At 39.4% G+C, this 13624-nt stretch overlaps 1 protein-coding gene across 1 annotated transcript in view; it reads left to right on the forward strand.

Moving 5' to 3' along the window:
* The first annotated feature begins 65 nt into the window (after window positions 1–65).
* The window catches only part of abhd13 (abhydrolase domain containing 13), a 35729-nt gene continuing 22170 nt past the window's right edge, over window positions 66–13624 (forward strand). Inside the window, exon 1 of the mRNA XM_051926363.1 lies at window positions 66–450. The gene's annotated coding sequence lies outside the window, so the exon portion shown is untranslated. The remainder of the gene's footprint in view (window positions 451–13624) is intronic.

Below are 13624 nucleotides of genomic sequence, written 5' to 3' on the forward strand. Positions count from 1 at the left end.
GTCAAACCTATCACAACTCACTTCCTGTACGGTGTTCCGTCCACATAACCTGTCCCTATACAAACACAGTATCGTGTTGTAGGAAAACAAGACCCAAAGTCAACCGGCATTCGTATTTTTTTTTCAGATTCTGACTCGCCTGCACTAATGTTTGAGTGTTTCCGTAAGGAACTGTTTTTTTTTGCTGGTGGCCGAGTGTGCAGCACATGGTGTGCCGCGACATCTGCTCGACGAGGAACGCGAGAGTCGTGTGAAGGAACTCGGAACTGAAATCGGCTTAGCGGCGTTGGAGGGGGTGTCTCAGGAAACAGCCGCTCTTGTAACAACTCGACCAAAGATTTTTTCTTTTTTTTACTCTTATTATTCTGTTCTTTCGTGTTTTGATCCTCGTCCCCCCTCTAGTCTTCGTGGATCTTACATGCAATCGGGATACAGGAAGATGAGAAAGAAGTGAGTACTTGAACCTTTTTGAAATGTCATAACGAATCTTCCAATTCATTTCGGTGTATTTATCTGTTTTTATTACACTGCAGTTTTAACGTAAGCGTGAATTCTGCGCATTCCTAAATAATAAGGGGTCTGGAGGAATAACACCAGGGTTTTTTTGTTTTATTTACGAGTCGGTGGGCGGCCTTGTCGAAGTCAAAAGGATGGTGAAATTTACGAGACAGCTGTCAAACATTGCATTGTAGCGTGGTGGGGGAAATGGCAGCTGTGGATAGGGAACACTTTTCTACTACCGTACCTCCTCTCGAGTACTTTCCTAAATTGACAGACACTTTCGAAAAGAGTAAGGCTGGCAAGTGCGCTGTCCCACAATTTAAAACCAATCGAGTCAAATTGGTGCGTTGCAGTGTCAGGTTTTATCAAAGAAAGAATACAAATCCAGGTCAAGAAACCACATCGGTGCGAATCGGGGATGTTTAAATGTGGCGACTATGGCGTCCAGCTCATTGCTGTACCTGCTTTGCACCCAAATCAGTCTATAAGCCTCTGATATTAAGTAAATAATTAAATAGTTTCAGATAATGGATGGTTAGATGCAGAAATCGTGCATGTTTATATATTCTTTCATTTTTGGAAATTGTCCTTTCTGTGACAGAGTAATGGAGTAGCCAGAACAGTGAAACGTATGTATGTGTTGTAGTGACTTTGCTGTTCCAAGCCTCTTAAATGGGGAAGATAAATAAACGGGGTCAGATGTGAAAATCTGCACCTCCACAATATAAACACTAGTGTATACTTCTTTATACAATTAATGTTTTGTAATTGCCCTTTCTGTGACAGAGTAATGGAGTACCCAGAGCAGTAAAACGTATGTATGTGTTGTGGTGACTGTGATGCCCAGCCCAGTGCTGTTCCTGAAGTGCACCAAACGCAGCTGCCAAGCCTCTTAAATTGGGAATAAAATAAATAAATGAGTTTGGAAAGTGTAGGTTGAGATATGGAAATCTGCAATTCCACAATATTAAGCAGAGGTGTATGCTTCTGTAGCCATTCATTTTTGGAAATTACCCTTTCTGTGACAGAGTAATGGAGTACACAGAGCAGGAATCTGATTTTTCCCATTCCATCCTCCCTGTCATGGAGGCATAGATATAACTTTATTATTTGTCCTTGGGATGGAAGTTTTGCTTTACACTATATTGTGAACACGCACCAGAATGACTGGAAAGGAAGAACATTAAAAAGAAAGATGACTTCTGACTCCGGAGTCCCAGTTTCATTGAGTGCTATACAGGTGTATTGCTGTTGGTATAAAGGAGCCCCAGTCGCATTTCTTGACACTTTTCCGGTGAATGATCCATTGGCTGAAAGTCCTCAGTGTTGGCGTGTCATAGGGAAGATGTGCCGTGTTGTTCAGAACACTTATAAAGTACCTCTCATCTATCTATCTATCGTATACCGTAAATTGCCTTTCTGATCTATGTGTTTCTTACACACTGCCATTCATATATATCGAGTATCTTTCATATCTATCTATCTATTATAAAAAGAAATCCTGTCCTGGAAAGCAAAAAGCAAGTCTACGATACGTGATCTTCTCGGGAGACATTTTAAAGACCCATGAGACCAAAGACACACCCTACTTACAATCTATCAAATAGGACAATAGGCAGCAAAACATTCAGTCTTGTGAAGGATTTGAGCACACACAGATAGATAGATAGATAGATAGATACTTTATTAATCCCAAGGGGAAATTCACATACTCCAGCAGCACCTTACTAATACAAAAAAACAATATTAAATTAAAGATTGATAATAATGCAGGTAAAAACAGACAATAACTTTATATAATGAAAAAAATAAAATAATAGGGCTCTCTGCGCATATAAAGCGTATAAGGACAGTATGTTATAAATTAAATGTCGACATATAAGCGAAGAAGAAAGCAGCACGGAGAAAAGAGACTCAAATGCGTTGGACAGAAAAAAGAGCAAAAAAGAATAATCGAGGTGCAAATTCAGAAAATAAGGAAAGTAATTATCAGCCCGGAACAAGTGGAATTTAAAAAAAAGCATGTCCAATCCAGCTCAGAATTAAATGACAGTGAGTAAAAGACAAAGTAGAACTTCATAAAGACGTTTACAAACGTTGGCGCTAAACACATGCAGAGCAGGTTAGAGACTATGAAACCAGGGAAATTAGAAAGGCTCAAAAAAAAAAAAAAAAAAAAAAAATGTTGGCGCTATACACATGTGGAGAAAGTTAAAGGATCTGAAAGTAGGAAAATTACAAAATATAAAAAAAGAAAGTAAAGATCGCAGTAGCGCAAACAAACAAACTGCCTCATTTAACTATGCACCAGTCTAACTTTGGTTTTGCACAATAATTACTACACTATTGCACCTTAGCACTTAATTCTACTTTATTCACATAATTTTACTTATTATGTTTTACTATACTGTTATCTTTCAATCTATGACTTTTTGTTAATCTAACTGATATTCTTCTAACTTTTTGATAAGCGAATCAGGATGCATTTCACTGCGTGTTGTCCTGTATAACTATGCATGTGACAAATAAAGAATCTTGAGAATTTCAAAAACGGAGTTTACCGCACCTGCATTTATTGGTTACTTTGTTAATGTGTATATATTTATCTGTCTGCTTATTTAAAAACCTAAATTTACCCCAGAAGTCAAAAACGTTCTGTCTAGCCCTTGTACAAAAACGTAGACAAAAGCTGGGGTATCACCTTGGTAAACCCACGTACTTTTGGAACTGTGAGAGGAAAATAGCACGACTTTACAGACAGGAGTCCAATGCAGAACTCTACTTACTTTGTTACTTTGTAAAAAAAAAAAATATTAACTGCTGATGATGTCGATCGTTTTTTCTATGCTGAAATTCCAAACAGAGAAACCTATCCTGACCTCATTAAAAAGTCTCAGCATATTGGGACTCGCAAGATTACAAATATTGTTTTTACAGAAGTTCAGAAATAAAAGTGAAACTAATTAAATAGCAACAATTCAAAGAAAAAAAAATCTTAAAAGTGTGTATCCGGAAAACCAAACACGGGGGTTGGCGAGCGAAGCCCCCTAGTGTGTGTGTATATATAATATATATATATATATATATATATATTGTGTGTGTGTGTGCATGTTCCTTACACATTGCCTATCATATCTAGCTTTCTATTTATTATATATTGCCTCTCATATCCATATCTATCTGTCTACTATATAGTGATTTCCACTTGTTTACTTCTCTTATCTATCTATCTATCTATCTATCTATCTATCTATCTATCTATCTATCTATCTATCTATCTATCTATCTATCTATCTATCTATCTATCTATCTATCTATCTATCTTATTGTATTTTATTTTATTACAAGCAGATAACATTCCATACAATCAATTCAAACTTACAGAAAAATTCAACCTCCACCAACATCTTTGATTTTGCTGATATTAAGTTGTAGACATTTCTTTCAACACCAAGAAACAGGCAGGCATGATCCCTGCATGTTATGCATGAATGTTAGTTATTATGTCTATCCATTATTTTAACATGAAATCTTCTTAATGCAGTTCAGGTTTTTGGGGAACCAAGAACTTTGTTTCAGATGTCAACATAATGGTATTTTGTAGAATCGGTCTGAATGGCCTATTCTCATCAGAATCGCTGTAATGTTTGTTGACCATGTGGGTGTAAAACCCACATAGACCTGAGAAGAACGTGTAAACATCATACTGTGTATAGCTTATGAGTCACACCCAGTGTCCAGAAGCTGCAATGAATTAGCACTAAACACTGCGTTATTATATGAAGTAAACAATTTTATTTTCACTTTCAATTCAAATATTTAACTTTGTGTAGCACCCTTCACTGAGTAATGGCGCCGAGTGCTGTGACAAGTTCTCAGGTAAAAGGCAATTGTAAATTTTTCAAATTCCTAAATACAGAATGAGTACACATAAAGGTAAACACACAGGAAGACAAAGTAGTTTGAAACTGATTAAAGTAATTAGAAGCCTTACATATCTGACCATTAATTAGACTGGGGCACTATTACCAGTTGACAACAGAGGAGAGAAAAACAAACTCCATACAGCAGTATCCCTGGAGACAATAGATAGATAGATAGATAGAATATGGGGTTGGGGTGGGTCCATGGTCAGAACAGGCAAAGACAGAGTCCAGGTGACCTCACCGAATTAGGCGCCCAACCCCTCCTGGGCATTCTACAGTAGACTCAATGCTGGGCCATTTCATATTTCCATTTGTTGATTCCTAGGCTCTCAAGATGTGAAATGACTTTTACATCGATAGGAGAACAGCTTGGCAGTAGAACAGTGAAAGAGAGAAGTGAAATAGAATAGAGGAGGGTTAGTCGGTCCATAATTATTGTTACTTATATTTTTGTAGAAGTGACTAACAAACAAAGATGCATTATGTACAATTAATCAGCAGCTCTAGGCAGGGTGTGCTAGACTGAAGTAAGTCTTCAGCCTGATTTTAAAAGCTGAGACTTATATTGGCAGGTGGATTATTTCAAATTCTGAGGTGCAGTAATTAAAATCTTGATCTTGCACTGTTATTTTATTAATCCTTGTACTCATAAGTAGTCTAGCATCCCGAGATTCTAATGCACTCTCTAGTTTGTAAGTAATGATGAATTTATATAGGTAAACAGGGCCTTGGCTAATTAAGGATTTATATATAAGAAGGAGGATTTTGAAGTTAGCACTAAGCTTAATTGGAAGCCAGATGAAGGACTTGTGAACTGTGGCTATTGTGGGCAATGCCTTCCCCGTTCTCACAGGCACAACACAGTTCCAATAAGCACAAGCCCACACAATTCTTCTTGTCTTTCTCTTTCTTTTTTCCCCACCACCCCTCCCTGGCAAGCTTCATCCATTACCACCTGACTCTGGCTCCCGGAGTGGTGGCTGCTGGCTTCTTTTATAGCCCAACCAGAAGTGCTCGAGGTGTTTGACAACCTATTTTCGGTTGCATTTCCGGGTGTGGTGGAAGAGCCGCCCACATGGGCTCAGGAACCACTGCAGCGCCCTCTGGCGGCACCCCCGCGTCCCAACAGGGTTGTAGAGAATTCCATCTCCCATGGAGCCCTGTGGTAATCCGAGTTACCACTGCCACCAAGGGGGGCTGCCATCTAGCATCCCTGGACGGAAGTCCCTTCCTTTTCCCCCAGAACATATAAAGAAGTGGTGTACTGGCCAGGCAAGGGCCCCATCCGTCCTCCACACTATGTATTTCTACTTTGTAGCTCTTGTAATAATTCTTGTATCAGCATTTTGAATTTACTGAAAATTGCATAAAGAACGATTTCAATCGGCAGTGAATAACGCATTGCAGTAGTCAATCCTAAAACAAATGCCTGAATTAATTTCTCAGCATCCTGCATATTTAACAAACGTCTAATTTTCCATTTTTTTTAAGATGGAGGAAACCACTTCTTGGACAGTTTTGTAATGTGTCTTTGAAAAGGCATGCTAGTATCAAAAATGACTCATGCATTGTGTGTTGACTCAGTAACACTAATGGTTATTCCAATTAAGTTAAAAACAAAAAAAAAAAAGTGACAGAATGTTGCTGTGGTCTCATCATTCCCCCCAATAAATAATATTTCGTTCTTTGTATTCAGAGGCCAGTAGTTTTCATCCATCCACTCCTTTAAGTTACTGAGCATGTTTACATGCACTCACGTAACTGGATTAAGATGAATAACCCGGCAGAGGCAGAAACCTGATTTCGTAAAAAATATCCACATTTGCCTGGACAAGTAATCTTCTGGAACTCCACTTTGGCCAAACATTCCAACGTTATTAAACTGCGTGAAAAAAGTTAAACGCCATCTTTGGCCACTTTGAATATAAAAATAAGCATGACGCCAGTGATAATTTTCTTGTGTATTGTAAATATGTTTAGTCAAATTGATGCTTGATGTATTTGTTTTTTTGTTACCAGAATATATATAAATCCAATGTCCGTCCGTCTGTCTGTCTGTATGTCTGTCTGCTTTTTCACAAGAGAGCTACTTAACTGATTTAGATCAGGTTTTTTTTCTATAATTTGCTTGGACATTCCAGTTGATTTTATTACTTCTCTCATCTAGCTAAGTATTATAGATCAGTTGTGGCACCGATTTATTTGCGCGAATCCAGGAGACAGGAGGCGGGGCCTTGGGAGTAGGGAGCCGGACTCACGTGCCAGCCTCTGTTCGAGTCGCTCTGCCTCTCGCAACGTGTTGGAGCTTATCCTGCCTCCACTTAGCTGGCGATACCTGTTTGTTCAGCAGACATTATCATCTAGAGATTGTTAAGGAGTAACGTTTAAAGTTTTTGAGAGAGAGATCAGAGCTATGTGTGTTTTATAGGGTACTAGCTCATTTGCAGAGATATCACGGCCACATGCTCTTCTCCCCACTTGGGGGATGCTCTCCCGTCAGAGCTGAGCACCATCAGATACAGTGGCAACATTTGATGTTGGAGCGAACCTACCTTCTTATTGGCTAGAGCAGTGATGCCCAACCTATGGCCCCCGGGCCATATCCGGCCCGTGAAGGTGTTATATATGGCCCGCTCTTTTATTCCTATATTCACATAGTTATTTAGTGATTTATGACTGTACGCTAATATTAGAATAACTTTCAGTCGGAGACGATCCCTGATGGCGCTGGAGGGTCGCTCTTTACTTAACCCTAACTGTTTTCAGAAGCCAGACGAACAAATTTTGTTAATTCTTTCTTATCTGTGGTGCTAATGGGGTCTGGTATGTCTTCCCCCACCCCATGCCCCTCCTAACTTCGAATAATGACCAACCACATTGATTCAACGTCGTTGAGGAATGGAGCAGAAACTCGCGTCGTAACATGTGTGGCGTCCCCCCGCGCCTTACAAGAATTACTACAGGTCATTGTAATTGCGATATTTTCCTGTGTCAGACAGTTTGCCTTCGGCATTTGATTTGAGCAGATGGTGCTGTCGGTGTAGCCGTGGAAAATGCCAGAAAGGAAGAAACGAAAGGTTGACTCGGAGTGCAGAAATTTTCAGGAGAAGTGGACAAATTTGTATTTTTTTGTACAACAAGATGAGAAACCACTGTGTCTCATCTGCAAGGAGACTGTTGCAGTATTCAAGGAGCACAATATTAAAAGACACTATGAAACTAAACACAAAACAAAGTATGAGCAATGTGTTGGTTTGCCGCGTGAAGAGAAGATTGCCATTTTGCGTGAAGAGGTTGGTGGATTAACAAAACTTTTTAATAAAAGAAGAAAAGAAAACGAAGCAGCAGTTCGAGCGAGTTTTCGGGTTGCTCACACATTGAGTAAGGAAGCCAAACCATTTTCTGAAGGTGAATGTGTGAAAAAGTGCATTCTAGAAGAACTGTGCCCGGAGAAAAAGAGTGCAATTGAGACTGTTAGTTTGTCTCGAATGGCAATTACAAGACGAGTTGAAGATTTGGGAAGCGATCTTCTGCTGCAACTGAAGATGAAGGCGGGTCAATTTGAAATGTTTTCAATTGCTGCTGATGAATTCACAGATGTGACAAACACTGCTCAATTGTTGGTGTTTAATCGTGGTATAAACACTACTTTTCAAATTACTGAGGAGTTGGCGGCAATGAAAAGTATGAGTGGAACAACTACTGGGGAAGACTTGTTCCGAGAAGTATCACAATTGATCGACGACCTTGGGCTTGACTGGAGTAAACTTGTAGGAGTGACTACGGATGGTGCAAAAAGCATGGTTGGACAGCACAATGGGTTGGCTTCCAGAATAAGTCAAAAAGTGCTCGCATCAAATGGTTCTTGACCATTACAGCTCCACTGCATAATTCACCAGCAGAATCTCTGTGGAAAGCAATTGAACTTAAAACATGTTATGAAGGTCGTTGTTAAAACTGTGAACTTCATAAGATCATACGCGCTTAATCACAGGACTTTCAGAGAATTTCTTAACAAAATTGAATCTGAGTATAATGACGTCGTATATCACTGTGAAGTTTGTTGGTTGAGTCGAGGCAAAGTGTTAAAACGGTTTTTTGACCTGCGGCACGAGATAGATATCTTCATGACTGAAAAATCAAAGCAACTTCCTGAGCTTAGCGATCCCTCGTGGCTATGGGATTTAGCAATTTTCTGCTATTTTAACGCAATATTTGAACGAACTCAATATAAAACTGCAAGGAAAAAACAAGCTTATCTGCCATGTGTATGCAGATATGAGTGCATTTCAAGCTAAATTGAGACTTTTCATGCAGCACGCTGAAAGGGAGCAATTGGTGCATTTGCCGACGTGTACTGCACTACGACAGGCACAGATGAACGTTCACTTCCCAAAAAGAAGAATGGTCCAACTTCTGAAGCTGCTGAGTGAAAATTTTGAGGAGAGGTTTGCAGATTTCCATGACCTAGGGAGTGAAATCCGTTTGTTTGAAAATCCATTTTCAGTTGACGTTCCCACTGCGCCAACTGATTTACAACTGGAACTGATCGAGTTACAATGCAATACGTCTCTGAAGGATAAATTTAGAGAAAAATCTCTAGCAGAGTTTTATGCTGAACTGTTACCAGTGAACTTTCCAAATTTGCGAAAGGAAGGACTGAAAATGACCACGGCGTTTGCGAGCACATACGTTTGTGAACAAACTTTCTCCGTGATGAAGTGAGCAAAAACCGGGTCACGTTCTCACATTACAGACGATCATCTTCATTCTGTGCTAAGGATCAGTGACAAATCTTGACCCAAACATTCCGAAACTGGTTTCTGAAAAACAACTGCAGACATCGCACTAATAAAATAAGCATCGGATGGTGAGCCCACCAATTATTGATTTTTCATTTCTTTTCTTTTCTCACGTTTCGGTAACTAGAATAATTTTAAATATCCATATTTAATTTTCGCATACGTTTTGGCCCACGAAATTCACAGCAAAGTCAAGTTTGGCCCCCATATTATGAAAGGTTGGGCACCACTGGGCTAGAGATACCTTGCCAACTTTTTAAATTTTTGGCAAAGAGATCACAGCTACATTCTCACCCCTGATAGCAATATTGTATATCAAGAGGCCCTTGGAATGCGAAAGCTATCTAAATATAAATTCTTCTCAGTGCAAATTATTATTTTTTTTAATTTTTTTTATTGATTTTTAAAGTTTGTCCTGTTTCACTACTATGCGGGCAGAGCCGCTGGGGACAGCTAGTATGGCATAAAAGAAAACAAAATGCTTCTCACAATTGCAAGTTGTCATATTGCTTAATTTTTTTCTGTTATGTACCTAACTGAAATGAGGCTTATTAAGAAAAAGCAGTTTTCATCATTTCTCTAACAACCAAAAAAAAAAAATATATACATATACAGTAAAACTTTGAATATCCATCAGGGGTCGACACAACCAAGGCCTTGACGGATAAGAGAAAAGATGGATAACACAACAGCTACTTTAAAAATAATATACTGTGGATTAGTGAATAGTCATATTTATTTACAAAACAAAATTTAATATAGTGTTAACAAAATTAATTAATTCATATAATATCGTAACAACCAGTGTAATAAGGAAACACAACTCCAGGTACTGGAGTTTTCTGCCTTTTACTTGGAGTCTTCATTCCGAAACAAACAGTGCCCTGTCTTATACTCCTTTATCTGGGTAATGGGGTACACCTCCAAAACAATAAAAGAAAGCTTTCCCTACCAATCATCAGTTTATTTCCTGCCACTCGCATTTCTTTTTTCTCTCTACCACAAACACTCCTGCTTATTGTCTCCTGACTCTCTATTCAAAACTTCCTTCTGCTGCACCTTCCTCTTCTCCTAACATCTCCTGTGACTTATCTCCTAACAGGCATGTCCACCCCTCACAGAAAAGAAGTCCTTCACCCAGTGCCATCACTTGCAGCATTCATTACAAACTTTCTGCTCCCCAACAGCGCATCACAAACTGCCTGCACGTCACAATACATTAACAAAACATAACAGAATTTTAAAAGAAAATTACAATACAGGAGAACATTAACATTAATACAGAATAACATTACCATCAGTGGTTTCCATCTTCAACATGTTTTTCAATTTTGTCGGCATTTATATCGTTCACTGTTGTTCTTCCTATTCCGTAAACTGAAGAAATACCAGAAGCACTTTTGCCGTTTTGTAAACGTTTAGTAATTTCAGTTTTTTGTGACAATTCCAACACCACACGCTTACGTTTATCAGCCATAACAATGTATAGTCGATTAATTAGAAGAAAAGAGAAAAAATTCAAAATGCCATCAAAGCTGATGGTACGTAACTGACACTGTGAATTCAAAATGCGACCTGACACATGCTGCTGGGGAAGAAGACTACATGCTAGCAGAAGGGAGAGTTGTTTCAATGTATAGAGCTCGCAGAGTACTACATGGCAGTAGTAGTACAGTAATAGGTAGGTGCTGGCGTCTGCGCTTTTTTTTTTTTCCCTGACGGCTAATCGAGTAACAGATAATCAAGGTTTTACTGTATATATTCAGACAATCCATTTTTTTTTATTAGAAATTAAATGCTGCCTAAATATAAATATACCTGCACTTGTAGGTTTTAATCATTAATTGAACTACTGTACAGCATTTTTTACTGTTAAAGAATACATTTACAGTAATCCCTCCTCCATCGCGGGGGTTGCGTTCCAGAGCCACCCGCGAAATAAGAAAATCCGCGAAGTAGAAACCATATGTTTATATGGTTATTTTTATATTGTCATGCTTGGGTCACAGATTTGCGCAGAAACACAGGAGGTTGTAGAGAGACAGGAACGTTATTCAAACACTGCATACACACATTTGTCTCTTTTTCAAAAGTTTAAACTGTGTTCCTTGACAAGACAGAGATGACAGTTCTGTCTCACAATTAAAAGAATGCAAACATATCTTCCTCTTCAAAGGAAACAGAGAGTAAAGCAAACAAATCAAGAGTGCTGTTTGGCTTTTAAGTATGCGAAGCACCTCCGGTACAAAGCTGTTGAAGGCGGCAGCTCACACCCCCTCCGTCAGGAGCAGAGAAAGAGAGAGAGAAACAAAGTCAAAAATCAATACGTGCCCTTTGAGCTTTTAAGTATGCGAAGCACCGTGCAGCATACTTAAAAGCTGCACACAGAAGGTAGCAACGTGAAGATAATCTTTCAGCATTTTTATACGTGCGTCCGTATCGTCTAGGTGTGCGAACAGACCCCCTGCTCACACCCCCTACGTCAGGATTACAGATAGTCAGCGCAAGAGAGAGAGAAAGAAAAGTAAGCTGGGTAGCTTCTCAGCCATCTGCCAATAGCGTCCCTTGTATGAAATCAACTGGGCAAACCAACCGAGGAAGCATGTACCAGAAGTTAAAAGACCCATTGTCCTCAGAAACCCGCGAAGCAGCGAAAAATCCGCGATATATATTTAAATATGCTTACATATAAAATCCGCGATAGAGTGAAGCCGCGAAAGGCGAAGCGCGATATAGCGAGGGATCACTGTACTATATTTATACAGGTGTGTTTGTTTTCAGTGTAACAACTAGAGTCCTAAATCTTGAGATAAAATTATAAATATGGATTATCATTTTACTAATGCAATACTTGTTTCTTACCAAAATTTATACTGTATGCTACACAGCAATAAATAATTAACACAGTACAAAGCTTTTAAGAAACCAAAAATATACTAAATTATCGTAAGCTGTTTATCAAGAAGACACAAGATAAACATGCTTAATAGGTTTATAAGTAAAAGACACATTTTCCTGTTAAGCTAACAAGACTATTATTAACTAGGCAGCAATACCAAATTTGTCTTTATCTTTGCTTTCTCCAATTAAAATTGTAAGCTACTGTACTTAAAACAAGCTCGCTGTCCAAACTCAAACGATGTCCATTTTAATTTAAAGAACAAAGTAGAAAGGTCTGAATTAATGAAACCAGCTTTTCTTGCCATTTGTCTAATTGTACAGGATGACTTCTGTGGCCCACCAGGCTGGCACCACCAGCTGAACCCGACACAGACAAGCGTGGGACACAAGTTCAAGGCACACAAGGTTTATTTTTTCTTTTTCCCTTGTGGGAAACTCCTTCCCCGTTCCCTACAAGTATAACACAGTTCAAGCACAAGCACAGCACAATACCACAAGTCTTTTCCTTCTCTTTATCTTTTCTCCTGTCCACTACTCCGGTCAAGCTTTGTTGCTCCTCCTTCCAAGTCTGGCTCACTGAGTAGTGGCTGCTGGCTCCTTTTATAACGCACTCGTAAGTGCTCCAGGTGCTTGATTACTCATTTTCGGCAGCACTTCCAGGTTTGTGGAAGAACTGCCGATAAGGGCTCAGCAACTCCTGCTGCAGCACCCCCTGGCGATGCCTGCGGATCCTAACAGGACTGCACCACATTCCAACTCCCATGGAGCCCCTCGGGACTCTGAGGCACCATTGTAATCCAGGGGGGTTGCCATCTAGAGTCCTGGCGGAGGTAACGCTCTGGCTACGGTTGCTCCCCCCATCCTCCCAGCGTGGAGGCGTCCCACCCGGGCAAGAGCCCCGGCCGCACGCTACACTTCTCTGATTCCGTTTTCTCAGTTTACTACTCCACTTTTTTAATGTAAAGGTTAATAGTATAATTGTTTTTGTTCCCTTGTTAAACAAGCCTTGATTTGTTTTGTTTACACTACTGGAAGTTTACTGCAAATAAAAAAAAGAAAGAAGTGCTGGCTTAATTACCATAATGTCTCATGTGAAGGAGCACTGCAACTAAATTAGCATAATGCCTTGAAAAGTAGGGGCTGAAAAATTCATTTTTGTCATCAGTCAATTTACCGATCACCAATCGGGTTGTTTTTCTTTTGTTTTTTTTCATGAAAATCAGCTGATTTACATTTGTAGCCGAGCGACTGGAGCATCTCTAATAACAATAAATAGCTTTGGTGAAACTGTGGTCCCATCCATTGGACTTGATAATGAATAGTGGGGGAAATGGCTTGACTGGAAAAATGTTCAGACCAATTTGTGTGATTTGAACCCCGATTCCTAACTTGAAAGACAAAAGTTATTAACCGTTCCACCACCATCACAGCCGGGTTTCTCTGCCAGTAGATCACACTGTAATGTTTTTTTTTTTCCAGTTGCATTTTGAAACT

This window comes from Erpetoichthys calabaricus, chromosome 4 (assembly GCF_900747795.2).
Source record: "Erpetoichthys calabaricus chromosome 4, fErpCal1.3, whole genome shotgun sequence".
NCBI lineage: Eukaryota > Metazoa > Chordata > Cladistia > Polypteriformes > Polypteridae > Erpetoichthys > Erpetoichthys calabaricus.